Below are 13,951 nucleotides of genomic sequence, written 5' to 3'. Positions count from 1 at the left end.
TCACGCTTCGGGACGATGCTCGGCGCACTCGGCGATGCGGGGACCCTGCGTGTTGCGATGGTGCCGCGATGAAATTTTCCACGCACTCTCGTTCTTGCGACACGCAATCGGATGATGCGTTGGGTACCAGTTACTCTTTTCACGCTTCTGCTTCCCAGCTCCCAAAACACAGCAAAACAACCTCCTGAGGCCCCAAGACTGGGCAAGCACTCCAAGGCAGGTCAGAACTCTCTCAGCAGAGTTCCAGGGGAGCTGGTGGTGAAGTCCTTTTGTTCCTGGGACTTCTTAACAGGGAGCCAGCTCTTCTCAGGCCCTTGGAGATCAGAATCAAAAGAAGGGGACACAGCAAAGTCCTTCCCCTCTCCTTGGCAGCAAAGCAAAACAGCAAGCAGGCAGTCTTCTCCTCTTCAGTCCTTTTCAGCTTTCTCCTTGGCAGAGGTTTCTTCTTAGTTCCAAAGTGATCTAAAGTTTTAGGTGTCTGGGGTCCTCTTCTTATACCCCTCCAAGTCTTTGTCTCTCTTTGTTCCAGTGGGGGAATTCCCCTGCTCAAACCGGTTCCTGGGTGTGCTCTGATCTGGAGCACCTGGTTTTTTTCAGAGTGAGGGGCAGGGTCGTTAGACGCTCAGCAGGAGGTGGAGCCTTCTTTGTGCCAGCAGAGGCAGAGTCCTCAGCCTGGCCAGCAGGGGGTGGAGCCAGCTTTGTGCTGGCAGGGGCAGCCCTATTCAAGCCCAGGGACTACTCCTCCCACCCATCTAAAGCAGATCTCCCTATTCACCCTGCTACTGACTCATCCAGGCTCCTGGAGCCACCTAGCCCATCACATGACACCAGTCAGCCAACCAGCACACAGGCACACAGGAAGGTTAAACAGGAGAATAGCTACTTTCTAAAAAGTGCTATTCTCACACAGTGAATTTAAAAACCATCTTGCTAAAAAGATGTGTAATTAAATTCTGAACACAGAGATACCAAACTTGGATTTTCTATCTTGCCCTTATGGGAAGATAGGCATCTAAACAGCCTTCCCCATTCTATCCTATGGGCAAGATAGCCTCTCAGCAGTGAAAAACGAAAATGGCTGTAATTCACTACCAGGGCATGTTACACACCTCAGTACATGCCCTACCTTTCAGATACACTGCACCCAGCCCAGGGGGGTACCTAGGGCCACCATAGGGATGCCTGACATGTACAGAAAGGGAAGGATAAGGCCTGGTCAGTGGGTGCACTGGCCAGGTCGACATGGCAGTCCTGGACTGCACATAGGCACTGCAAGCAGGCCTAAGACATCATTTTAGCGCTACTCCTGTGGGTGGCACAATCAGTGCTGCAGCCCACTAGTAGCATTTGAATCACCAGCCCTGGCACACTCAGTGCACTTTACTAGGGGCTAACAGGTGACACAAATATACCAATCAGGGATAACCAATCAATATAACAATTTATACAGAGAGCATATGCACTTTAGCACTGATCAGCAGTGGTAAAGTGCCCAGAGTCCTATTGCCAACAACCACGGGTCAGAAAAAATAAAGGAGGAAGAAGCAAAACGTTTGGGGATAACCCTGCAAAAAGGGCCGTTTCCAACAGAAACAATGCTCACTCATCATCAAACACACGCACACAGATGAGCAAGGCCATTTCACGACCATATCCTGTCAAAGGGGGGGACGATCTATCAACATCGTGACTGTGTATATACCCTCATCACTTCACTAGCTAGCATTCCCGGCGCTTAGCGCATTCCTACTCCGTCTTCCAGAAGGAGAACTCTTCTTGGGGGGCAACTTTGATGCAACCCTTAATGACGTGCTGGACCGGACGCCACACCGGCAACAACACTGAACACACTCTACCCTAGCAGACTTCCTCGAAATGATAGGCCTATTCGACGTCTGGCGTTCACAATTCCCACAAACATGGCAATATACATATCACTCAGGGGCTCATAACAGTCTCTCCAGGATAGACTGTATACTGACACCAGCGGATAGTGTGGGAAGATTCGTGGATATGACACATTTACCACGGGCAATATCGGACCACGCACCCATATTTGTTAAATATACACATAACACGTCTACCCAAGGCCGTATATTCCCGATATACCCAGGCTATCAAGTATTCCACAATATATAATTATCACTGTAATGAATTACAGTAAGATGAGTGTATAATGAGTACAGGTTCTTCTGATTATGGATTGTAATAATACATGTTATGTACCAATAAATAGAATTTCAGAAAAAATGTGGTAAAGCTGTAAAAAAAATAAAGAAAATGCGTGGGTGCAGGCGCACGGCCTCACCCTATTTCCCACAAAGCACTGGTAAAAGATTGTGCTAGAGCAGAAGATAGCAAGGCCAGCTCCTTCTCCTCAAATATACAAGGAAGGATGCTGGGAGGGCTAGGTGACTACCGGTGAAAGATAGTGCACGGCAGCACCACACTTAGTTCAGGAAGCACACCCGAGCCTGAAGCTGGGGAGGAAGTGCGCGGAGTGTGAAGAGCTCGAGGTGCAGAATTAAGTGTCTCTTTGGGCTATTTTTGGGAGTCTGACCCTACCCGCCCTCCTGGTTTTATGTGGTTCCCGGGGCAGTGAGAGGCTGCTGGGTAAAATGCACCCGACAGAGATGTGGGCAATACTTCACCGACTGCTGGTGGCCTACCCCCTGCCGGACTCCCGGGCGGACGCCTCCGAATATTGCAAATGAATTCACACTTGCGCAATACATGAATTAATAGTGTTTCAGTACTACACCAGACAATTGTGTTTGCCTGACTAGGAGATGGCCAATACTTCTCCATCCAGGCCCATGTGCGTCGGAGGGCGGAAGCAGCATTGGGCCTAAAGCAACGTTAAAACAAAAGCTCTGTAAGAAAAGAGATGAAGAAACTAGGAGTAAGGAGACCGTGCTTGCCCGGTGCTCTTTAGCCTTGACCATAAGTCTTGTATCGCTGTGTGAACGACTTAGGAGGCAGGAAAGAAAAGTGATGGAGAAGGGAGCCAATGGTAAGTAGCAGGCGGGAAGAAAGTGGCTTTATTGAATACCACAGGTCTTGCATACAGTGCATGCGCGCTGATGCTCGACCTAAAAATGACATGCTCCTTAGCACCTATATTTATACTTCCTTTCTTGAGGGAGGCATGCAACTGGTATGCTAATGGCTCCATTGGTAGAAAAAGAAGAGCAGAGTTAGTGGTCCCCTCTGAATAGGTTCCCATTCCGGAGCCAGTTCCTCAGATATTGTTGCTGGACCTGTTTATAGCAGTTTTATAAAAACAAAAATACACTTGATACAAAATTATCCGTGAGGCTTCACTTAAAAGGAGTAAGCTTAGGAGAGCTTGTAAAACCACTTTATCTAAGGATACCTTCACCAGTTCTTAATTATGTTCTATAGCTCTCCCTTGGGATTCATTAATCCTCCTTGAATTCTGTACTGTTTTTCTGTGTGGTATAAAGCCGCCCTGATTCCCTGAGCATCAGTTTTCACATCACTGTCACCAGTCTATCTGCGACCTTGCAAAGAACCACATGAGGTCAATGGCCACTGCATCAATTTGTATCTCTAGTTGAGATCTAGTTCCCAGATTGCCATCAAAATATCCTCGATTGAGTGAGATGGGTTGTCTGGCCACACAGGATGAAAGGCACTCAGAGGATGCACCTGTGATGTTGTATGGCAATCCACCATCTGCCTAGTGTGTTTGTCAATTTTGTTTGTTTGAGGTGCCTTGCTCAGTTTCTCTCCCACCATCCTGGACCACAGATGTCTCAAACAGGAAACAATTCCCTGCCAGAGCTCATCACCTCACCCATGCCCTGAATACCCTATGACACAAGTAGAGGAAGTGCAGTTCGAAAAACCAAGCAGTTCACCTTAAAGATTTCCAAACAGTGAAGCGTCCTCGCATGTAAATCCATCTCCCCTTGGTAATGGATCAGAGTGATTCGTGGAGCAGAGCAGCCCACTCCTGTGAGTTTAAACCTGGGTTCATCCTAGGGGAATTCAACAGTTTAGTGTTTCAATTAGTACCCCCAGGTTCACAGTGTGCCTCTGCAGTGTGGGACACACACAGTTCTGACTACCGTTGACAATCACTTACCACTCCAGGTCTCCAGCTGCTGGTGCGGAAATAGACATCTGTGATTGGCAGACAGAGGGGCACACATCACATGGGACACGGACCCCCAAGCTGTCTGCAGGTGTGTACTCCAAAGCCATGGGAGGAAGTCTTCGCAATACAGTTTGATACATGCCCCCTGTGTAAGTATTTTCAGCCTACAGTGGGTCCATAATGACAAGTCCCCAACAAGAATTTCATATGGAGTTAAGTAGCTCCTATATGTGCAATCCCTAGGCTATAAGGAGCCTGAGAGTCACAGCTACTCTGTCTGATCCACACAACCCCAAAGCAACCATAAATCATCACTGGTTCACTGCCCTGCCAAATTTGCATGCAGTCGAGCAAGAGCTGAACTCTCACTCACCAGCTTCTCTTCAGAAGGCCCGCTTTATCCCTCGGTCAGAACACCCAGGAGCACAACCAAACCCTTCCTCCTGCAGGTGATCTAAGCATCAGTGTGCCAGTGGAATCTGGCACACCCAGGTGCTTCACCTGCTTGCAACGGGTCTGGGCAAATGCTTGTTGACACACCGTCTTGTGATTCTTGCTTCACCTGCTCCGGACGAGTCAGCCTCGAGACCAGGGAGCAAAGCTCCTGAGACAGATTCCCTCCAGAAGACTCGAACAAAAACCTCATGGATTGGGGTTTACACAAACTGAGCTGAGATAAAGAACAAGCCCACACTGTCTCAGACACCCATGGCCTCCCTCCTTCCATGATATTAAACACCTTTTTTGTTTGTTCATTTGTTTGTGAGGACCAGCATCTGTGTAGTGTGTGGAGACAAGAAGTAGTGGGCCTTGAGAGTCTGGACTAGGAGTGCTAAACAACTCCAGCGTTCTGCCTTATGCCATTATTTTGTTTGTTGCACACTCCTTTTACAATATTAGGGAGTGACGTGTTTCATGCTATGCACTTCTAGCAGAGAAAACGTTTTGTGCTTAACACTCATCTTTGTGCCCAGAACCATGTGAAACAGGGAACTGAAGCCTTGTCATTAATTCATAAACGTTTATGCCTTGTATCTGAACAGGAACTGTCACTTTAACCCGAGGATACGCCTTCTCTAGGCATGTCCAAAAAGGGGTCCACAAGGTAAAGTGGGAGCTTGACATTGGCCATGACTGGTCCTTCTGCATTAATGATATGAATATGGTTTTGTTGTTGGGCATTGTTTAATAATATCCTGGAAGGATTAAGAATTGATGTACATTACTAAAAATGTGTGAGCGTGTGACCTTACATTTACTTGATACGTAAAATGTAGTCACAGTATTGTTCTCCACTTAGAGTTGTCTCCTGCCCTCTGCCCTCGAAATAAAATGCAGTCAAATTTCAGGATTAGTGTAAGTGGTTGTTAAATGCAGCACTTAGAAACAAGCCTCACATCTTAGAGCAATACTTTCTCTGTGAGTCAGAATATCAATCACAAAAATATTGACTCACATGAATAATGTGGCCTAGAAGTAATTAAAAAAAAATCACTCTATTGGGCCAATATGAACTCCAATGTAACGATACTTTTGTAAATGATGTTTAGAACACTATGGGGCCGATTATGAGTTTGACGGTCCAGCGGAGGGAACGCCACACCGCCGGACCGCCAAACACGCATTGGAACCATCAGCCAAATAATTACTTTTTTTGTCATTGGCGGGCGAGTTCTTTGGCGTTTCCACAGCGGTGCCCATAAAATAGGCACCACAATGGGAACGTCAAAAAAGTTCCAGCACAGCATGGACTTAAAAACTCCTCAGACCTTTGTAGCGCCGTCCTAACTACCTTACTGCAGGGAGGCGCACTTTTTGGTTTTAGTCAAGAGTGGGACCCTGCTTATTAAACTTGTGTTATTTTGGGCCCCTACTACTTGTTTTAAATTTTCTTTGGAGCACACTAAACTTAGGGCCCTCACCCGCACTACACCAACCGGCATAAAGGAATAAAGATCTACATCAAAAGGACCCGATAAGGGCGCCGATCAGGGATTGCAGCGCCGCCCCGATTTGGAGCAGACCTGATGATGAAGCATGACATCTAGCTGGCTGGATGTGTGAGGGTCTTTTTCCTGAAGGAGGAAATTCCTCCTGACTTTACTGACTAACAGTCCATTGTAGGCTTCTCTTTGTTTAATCACACCCCTTAGGAACAGCATACATCTCTATACCTAGACTTAAAAACTCCTTCCCATGCTGGAATGCCTGTGCATGCACACAGGGGGGCACATGTTATGCTCCCCAGGTGCATCCACAGGGCCAGGGGCACAAGGGGCCCTGCAGGGCCCCCTTGGTTCCCTCTCCACCAGGGTTTTATGGAGGAGTAACCACCATGAAAACCCTGGTGGAGAGAAAATTCGGCATATGCTTGGCCTGACCATGACTGTCCCGCCAAGCACATGGATGCCCCTGGACAGCCGCTCGACCGCCAGAGAATGGCGATTCCCTGGTGGAGTTGGCAGTCCCGGGGCAACACGACGACCGAGGTCATAATGTGGCGGTCGTTAGGCCGCCACTGCTTCCTCACCACAAGTCTGGCAGTCCGAGAACCGCGAGACTCGCAATTAGGCCCTATATGTATTTCAGACCATATTTAGATTACAAAATTCTGGTATCATACCTCCTGAGACTGTACCTTTAAGACTATAGTTTAGGATGTTTACTAGCCGGGTCATTCTTCTGAAAGCCTGAAATAGCTTCATTGAAATTCCTGCAGATTGCAAGATGACTGCTCAGTGTGCATGACAGATCGGCTGGCTGTCTACGGCTGGACAATCTTTCATGCACACTTCAAAGCCTGCAATCCCAGTGCTGTAAAACAACCAAGGGATTGCAGGCAGTAGCTCCGGGATTGGTTGGATTCGTAAGCAGGAAGTAAACCACCTTCCTTCCTGCTCGTCCTCCTCGTCGTCGTTGGGAGAGGAGAGTGGAGAAAGGCAACATATGGGTGAGTTTACAGCACGCTGCGCATCACCAATTTTCACAATTGCCAGACGCCCCTGGAGTTAGAGCTTTATTTTCAGATAGAACAGCTCCGAAGCAGTGAGCAAGTTTTGCCTCTTTCTGTTTCCGAACTGTTCTGTCTGAAAATAAAATAGTAACTAGCAGAAATATTGGGTTAAATGGAGTCACTCTATATACTGTAAGTTCAAAACACAGGTGCTAGGCTGAGCATGCGCCAGCAAAGCCCTTCATGATACGCTCACCTGTGTTTGTGGCCAACTACAGGGGGCCACAGATAGTGACCTGTCTATTAAACAATAATTAGGCATGTCATTCTGCGACCACCTGCAACTGAATATTTTCTAAAGTGACAAATTCTTACATATATTGCATCACAAAATTAAAGGATGACTACAAAAAATGGTGCACACTTTTCAACCACTTTTTGAGGCCAGTCCTTTCGCACATGAGACTCTGGGTTTCCTACTTTTCCACCTAAGGCTTTGTGAATCGGCCCTTGATTTCTGTTTTATTTTTCTAAACAGAAACAGTGTCAAATCATGTCATTGATCTGTAAATAGTGTCACAGTGTAAGGAACAAGATATTTTCACCAAACTATTTCAACACCTAGCTATTCCAACATAATCTATTGCACATTGTTTAGTTCCAGCAGAAATAAGAATTACAATTTAGCAACATACTGGTGCAGAGATCAAAAGGACACCAAGCAGGGGTCACCCCAAATTTCTTCTTGAACCATAACATTAATATCTTTATTCTTCCTTTCACCTCCTCATTAGTGTCAAACATTGCACATTGCCAATATTAGGAGACACAGGAAAGAACAGAAAAAAACTATTTTTTAAGTTTAATAAAGGTTTTAAATATTTTGTGAACATTTCTTGATTTCTAAGCATCGTTTTCTCTTTTATAAAAGTAATGCAACCAGCAAAAAGGAACCTGACCCCTGCTGAGCAGTATTTGTCCTCATTAGTTGTTTAGAGACTCCTGCAGGTAAAAACTCCATAAAATGGACTTCAAAGAGCAAGGTAAAAAAGTGAACAATGATACAGCTGATTGCAGGCAGTAAAGCAGTTGGAAATAGACGGTTTACTGATGTGCCAAAGAGGCTGCAGTCAACGAGGCATCTCTTGCTGTTCACTGTATGTGTGTAATGACCTGATTATCTATCAGTCTGTAAACCCTGAGCTCTCAATTAGAGCTCATTTATTTCTTCATTTAATTATGTAATGTGTTTCAGTTAGCATCAAGCAGTTTGGGGTATGACCAATCAGAACACATTGCTATAGAAGAATAAGTAAACTGTGTGAACATGTACGAATGAATGAGGTGGACAGGGGTAAGAAGGGCCCGGTGTATCACTCCTATTCACAAACCAGGGATGTGCAATTTCAACATCAACAGGTTTGTGACTAGTAATGCAATTTGTGATGCGGCCAACGTACTAATTGGCTGCATAGCAAATTGTTTATTCGCATGGGGTTGTAAAAGGAGATGCCGAACGCATAGTAATCAGGCAGGTCGCAATTTATGGCCCTCGTTGATTGTCTGCCAACCCAGGGCTGGAGGACTGAAAGGGACAGCAGGCCTCCACCTCTGCATTTGCCTTCTGAAACGGGAATCCTTTTTTTAAAGTGCCCATACCCATTATAGACAAGTGGGCTTATTTACAAGCCTGTTGCACCGCTGGTGCGTCACTTTTAATATGGGAAAATAAACCCCAGTGTGCTTAAAAAAAAAGGTTTCTCATTTTGGAAGACTTCAGTGGAGCAGGCAGTTGCCCTTTGGACCACTGCCTGCTCCTCAAAAGGCTGCTGACATGATTCACAAAATGCAGGGGTTTTCTTCGCCCATGCATTCCATGACTGGTTCAGAAAACAGGGATGCCTTGCAATGACTTTGGTACTTCACAATCGAAAATGGCATCACCTTTCTATTTCGGTGTCGAATCCATTAAAAAGGATCTCTTTCCATTTCTGGGTAACTTTAGGAATATGGCCTGTAGAAAGAAGTCTTTACGTCCACTTCACAGTGTCACAAAAAGATCTGGTCCCTGCTCTGTTGTTCACCACTGTGGATAGTGTCCTTGGCTCCTGTTGTGCTACCTTTTATGTTTCACTTTACCCGGCAACCTCCATACTCCTTCATTTCTCAGATATGTGATGCAGTTGTTTTCCTCTGATTACCTGCCTGTTTTCCCTCCTTGGGAATCATTTTAGGTTTCTGGTTTTACACTGCTTTTCTCAAGTCCTGTGATTCTCCGGGGCCTCAAACTAGTGGCAAGAAGCAGTCATCGTTGAATTTATCACATAGAAGGAAGACATCTTGCAAGCTCGTGCCCTTGACAATGCAACGCTTACCGGAATGTTGAGATGACTGAAGCTTGGCCATAGTATATTCCTGATTCAGTCATTCTATAAGAAATTACAGCCCAATTTATTTTTGTCAGGCACTGTTGGACCTGGTCCTTTCTCCATGGTCATTCCAGATTTTTGCCTTCCTTTGCTGAACTTGTCTTTTAGGACTCTGTACACTTTACTCCTGCTAATCAGTTGTAGAAGTGCTTGTGCTCCCCCTTCTAAACATGGAAAAATTGGTATAATTCTGATTAGTTCATTTAATCTACTTATATGTTCCTGGTATGTGGTGCTACGTGTACCCAGGGCATGTAAATGAGATGCTACACGTAGGCTGCAGGACCCTTTGTGACACCCACTAACTTTGTTTTGTAAAACAGGTCTCAGGGCTGCCCTCAGCCTGTAGTGCAGTTTTAGACTGTCAAAGTGACATAGTGAAAGAAACCTTTTCCCAGGCACAAATCTTCCTTTTTAATACTTATAAGTCATACCGAATATAAGTCCTAAAGGCCCATTCGGCAGGGTACATGGTATTTAACCCCTTCTGTGCCACGCCTTTTCCCCCTCCTGTGCCAGGCGTTTCATTAGTGGGTGGGGTTTATGACGAGATAGTCTCGTCATGGGCACAGCGCGACCGTGCTCCATGACGAGACTATCTCGTCATGGGCACAGAAGAGGTTAAAAAGTTAGACATGTGTACTTAAGTTGGACACGTCCTGGCAGTGAATAACTTTTAAATTATTTTTTCATTACTTCAATGCCTTCCTTTTCCATAGACTAACATTTGGTTACCTTATTACACTTAATGGGTGATAACTTTAGGTATAGAGTAGATAGAGAAATACTTCTTCCACTCATTTGAATTTGAATTTAAAATCCTCTATAAGTTAATATTTAAGCTACTATTATGAAAATGCCACTTGAAAGTTGGCATTTTTCTACCTAAAGTAAATTTGACTTTCTGCCAGTGTCCATGGTCACAATACTGTTAATGGCTGCCCTGTGGTGCGATATGCATTCTTGAACCTATGCTGGAGTGAGTCCAAAAACACAGGAGGTGACCTTCCAGGTCCTGGACCCTTGGCTAGTGTTAGAGTGTACTTGTCCAACCCCAAAACTGCATTAACAGGAAGCAGGTTAAAAATCAGAGGTCCTGGACTCTTTGGATCAAAAAGAACCCGCCTGGGTGTCCTCTTGAATGGGAGCAGAGACCACAGAGGCAAATGCGGGACCTGCATCCAACTTCCAATACGACAGACTCCAGACCTTACTGCCTCAAGATCTTTGCATCAACAACAACACCCCTTGTTTCCCACCAACACGAATTACCAATTGCCAACCAGCTCTTTGCGCTATTACCACACTGCCAACATGAAGTTTTGACAGAGGCCTGATACTTCAGAAACCTGCCATTGATCAGGCCTGGGAATAGTTTGTGGAGTTTTGCTACGCTGAACTCCGCGAAGTTACCAAAATAATCCACGAAGTTATGCGAGTGGAGGAGTGCAGTGCGAACTGCAGTTTGTGCTGGTATTCCTGCAGCTCGAGTAGAAATTCTACCCAAGCGCCAGATCGCGCTCGCGAACTTACCGTTCGCGATCGCGAGCGGGGAAAAAAACTCTGTTGCACATCGCGAAGCAAAGTTTTCTGCACTCCGCAAGCTCTGCGTAGTGCATAGTGCAGAAAACTCCGCAAACTCCGCGAACGGAGTGAAGTTCACCACCCAGGCCTACCATTGATGAGCCCCTCTCTGGATTCAGTTCACAGCCCAACTGCTAAGAAGTAAATGTTCAAAGGTAAATGTTCCACTAGGACGAACCTGGTTCCTGTGTTTGAACATCGCTCCATCCCAGTCGGCCTGAACGTTTAAATTTGATCTGGTACAGCTTAAAAAGATAACCACAATTGGTACTTTGTGCTTCTTGGTGCTATTTTTATTCATAACTCTGCCTCTACTTATGGATTGTTGTTGTTTTGGTGTCATTTTATTAATTACATTTTTCTAAATTGGTTTGATATTTTTCTTATATTGAGGCTTCCCTTCACTACTGTTTGACTGTTGCATAAATACATTAAATATTGTCTCTAATTTAAGCGTGACAGTTCTTATGCCAAGCTACCCGAGGGATCAGCACAGATTTCTTTAGTGACACCTAAAGTTCACACTAACAAGGAATCTGTTCACTATATGAGTGGGGCTCTCACTCCTCTGAACTTATAACCCAATTTCTTACATGCACAATGATATTTTTTCTGACTATAGTTAGACTTTTGTAGCTTTCGGAATATGGCATAGCATAAACCTACCCCCAAGGGCAACAGAGCATCTTCAGATTATTTGCTTAGCAGCAAAAGCCTATAAAATGTGAGGTGTTGAATGTTGAAAGGTGGCATTTGTGTCCTGTTGAGGCCAAATTACAGACATGAGGATGTAAAGGAGAAAATAGGGTGATAGCATTGCAGTTAGGACAGTACTAGACAGAATACTATAGGGTAAGAAAACAGTTTACTGTGTTTGGCTAATTAAAATCATTATGAGTTCAATCCAATTAAATGTGTTTTATAAGCTAAAACATATTTGAACTAGCATCTTTAATATTCATCATTAATAAAAACTAGAGTAATCATCTAAATTAATTTCAATTCTCTGTCAGTAAAATGATGAAAGTGATTCATGTAATTGAGAACATTTTGAGAGTTTTTCAAAAATAGCTTGAAGAAATTTAGCTCCACAGCTATGATTATTACTGCTTTAAAAGCCAGTCTTGGGACATTATTTCTCCAGATGGGCGATGCCTCAAGGTGTTGAATTGCATCTGATAGGTACATGAACCAAGGGTTTTTAGATATGACTGCCATTCTCAAATAATGGTGTAATAACATGTTCCAAGTTCCTTGTCTTGTGTCCCTTACGAGATGGCAGTATTTGAGGAAATTTGCTTTGCATGCTGCCCAATTAAGCCAAATGTCAGTTGTAATTGTAAATTGCTACTGTGGCAGATGAAAGAGGTTTCTGAATGTGTAAGTCCATGGTCAATGCACAACATCCCAGAAAGAAACCCTTGATGGACTCATATCATTGCTGGCAGAAATGTTGTTCTCACTACTTTTAGACTCGCTCTGGATGACAGACTTTGCAACTTGGCATTTAGTCTGCATAGGCGATTGTTTGTGGGTGCCTTTGTGTTTTATGGTTGCTAATTGGTGTCTCGGTGTACCCTTTTCTGTTAGCCATATTTCAACATAGTTATAAACAGTAACTTGCCCTTCAATGGATAGACTATTTAAAGCCATGATTATGGGGATTTATTTGCATACTTTGGGAAAATTATAATCTTAGATTTGTTCTGATTTAATTTCAGATTGTGCCGAGGCTGTAGGTGTATAATTCATTTAAAGCTCTCTGTAAACCAATGTAGGTTTGGTCAAGTATCACAATATCATCAGTAGACTGCAAGACTTATAAATGGTTATTTTGAATACTTGGTGGAAACGATCTTGCTTTATTTAGTTCTAAGCCAATGTCCTCTCTGTAGTTGCTAAAGACTAGAGGGGCAAGTACTGTTTGAGACCTTTGTTGGTGTCTATTTGCTCTGAGACGCAATAACAGTTACCAACTTTTATTCTTACCTCGGTATTGGAGTGTAGCAAGCTGATGGACTGCAACATGGTGGGCAGAATATCCTAGACTGACATTTTTTTCCTTAGAATAAGATGAGCGACTCTTTTGAAAATGGCTGAGTAGTCAATAAAGCATGCGTACAGGGAGCCGCTTTTCTGTGCAACCACTTTATGGGCCTGAATTGTTACGGTCACAATGATATCCGCCATGATACAATTGGCTCTGCTACCTGTTTGAAAAGAAAGAAATATTGTACTTTTCTTCTATCCATGATTCTAGCTCCTGTGATAGGATCCTGGCATAAGCTTTACCTTCGAAATCTAATTGGGCTATTGGTTGGTAGCAGAATAGGTCTGATCTGTTGCCATTTTTCAAGAGAGGACTATGATGGCGCCACACCAAGATTCTGTGACAGTGGGTAACTGAAAGGATGCTCTGCACAAAGGTGTCAGCCAATTCTCCCAATAGCCTATGTCCGTCTTGAACAGGAAGCTAGGGATTCTGTTTGGCCCAGAGTAACTACATGAAGTGCATCATTTTAACATCAGTTCGATGTTCTTTGCATTGATTATGAAACAATGTTCTTAGATTTCTCCTTTATTATTAATAGTGTTGTCATGCGGAGACTGTTTGAAGTCCTGTGCAAAACCTGATATGTGCTCTAGTCCAGGGTTGTTGTTGTTGCAGACTTGCAGGATGTATCTCTCTCATTCAGTGGCACTTACTCTATTTCCTGTCTGGAGGCTGTGGCAGTCATCTAATCTGGTGACGTTGTTTTGGAATTTACTTTCATCTTTTAGATTCCATATTTGAAAACAGCTATAGACTTTTATAATATTTTCTTTTTCTTCCCACAGCCTTTATCTATACTCACGTTTAAA

General features: G+C 44.2%; 1 protein-coding gene across 1 annotated transcript in view; it reads right to left on the bottom strand.

Moving 5' to 3' along the window:
- DLG2 (discs large MAGUK scaffold protein 2) overlaps window positions 1-13,951 on the bottom strand; it is a 4,361,751-nt gene that overhangs the window by 3,564,346 nt on the left and 783,454 nt on the right. The window lies entirely within an intron of this gene.

This window comes from Triturus cristatus, chromosome 8, assembly GCF_964204655.1.
Source record: "Triturus cristatus chromosome 8, aTriCri1.1, whole genome shotgun sequence".
NCBI classification, from domain to species: Eukaryota; Metazoa; Chordata; class Amphibia; order Caudata; family Salamandridae; genus Triturus; species Triturus cristatus.
This window is presented reverse-complemented; position numbering and strand designations above follow the sequence as displayed.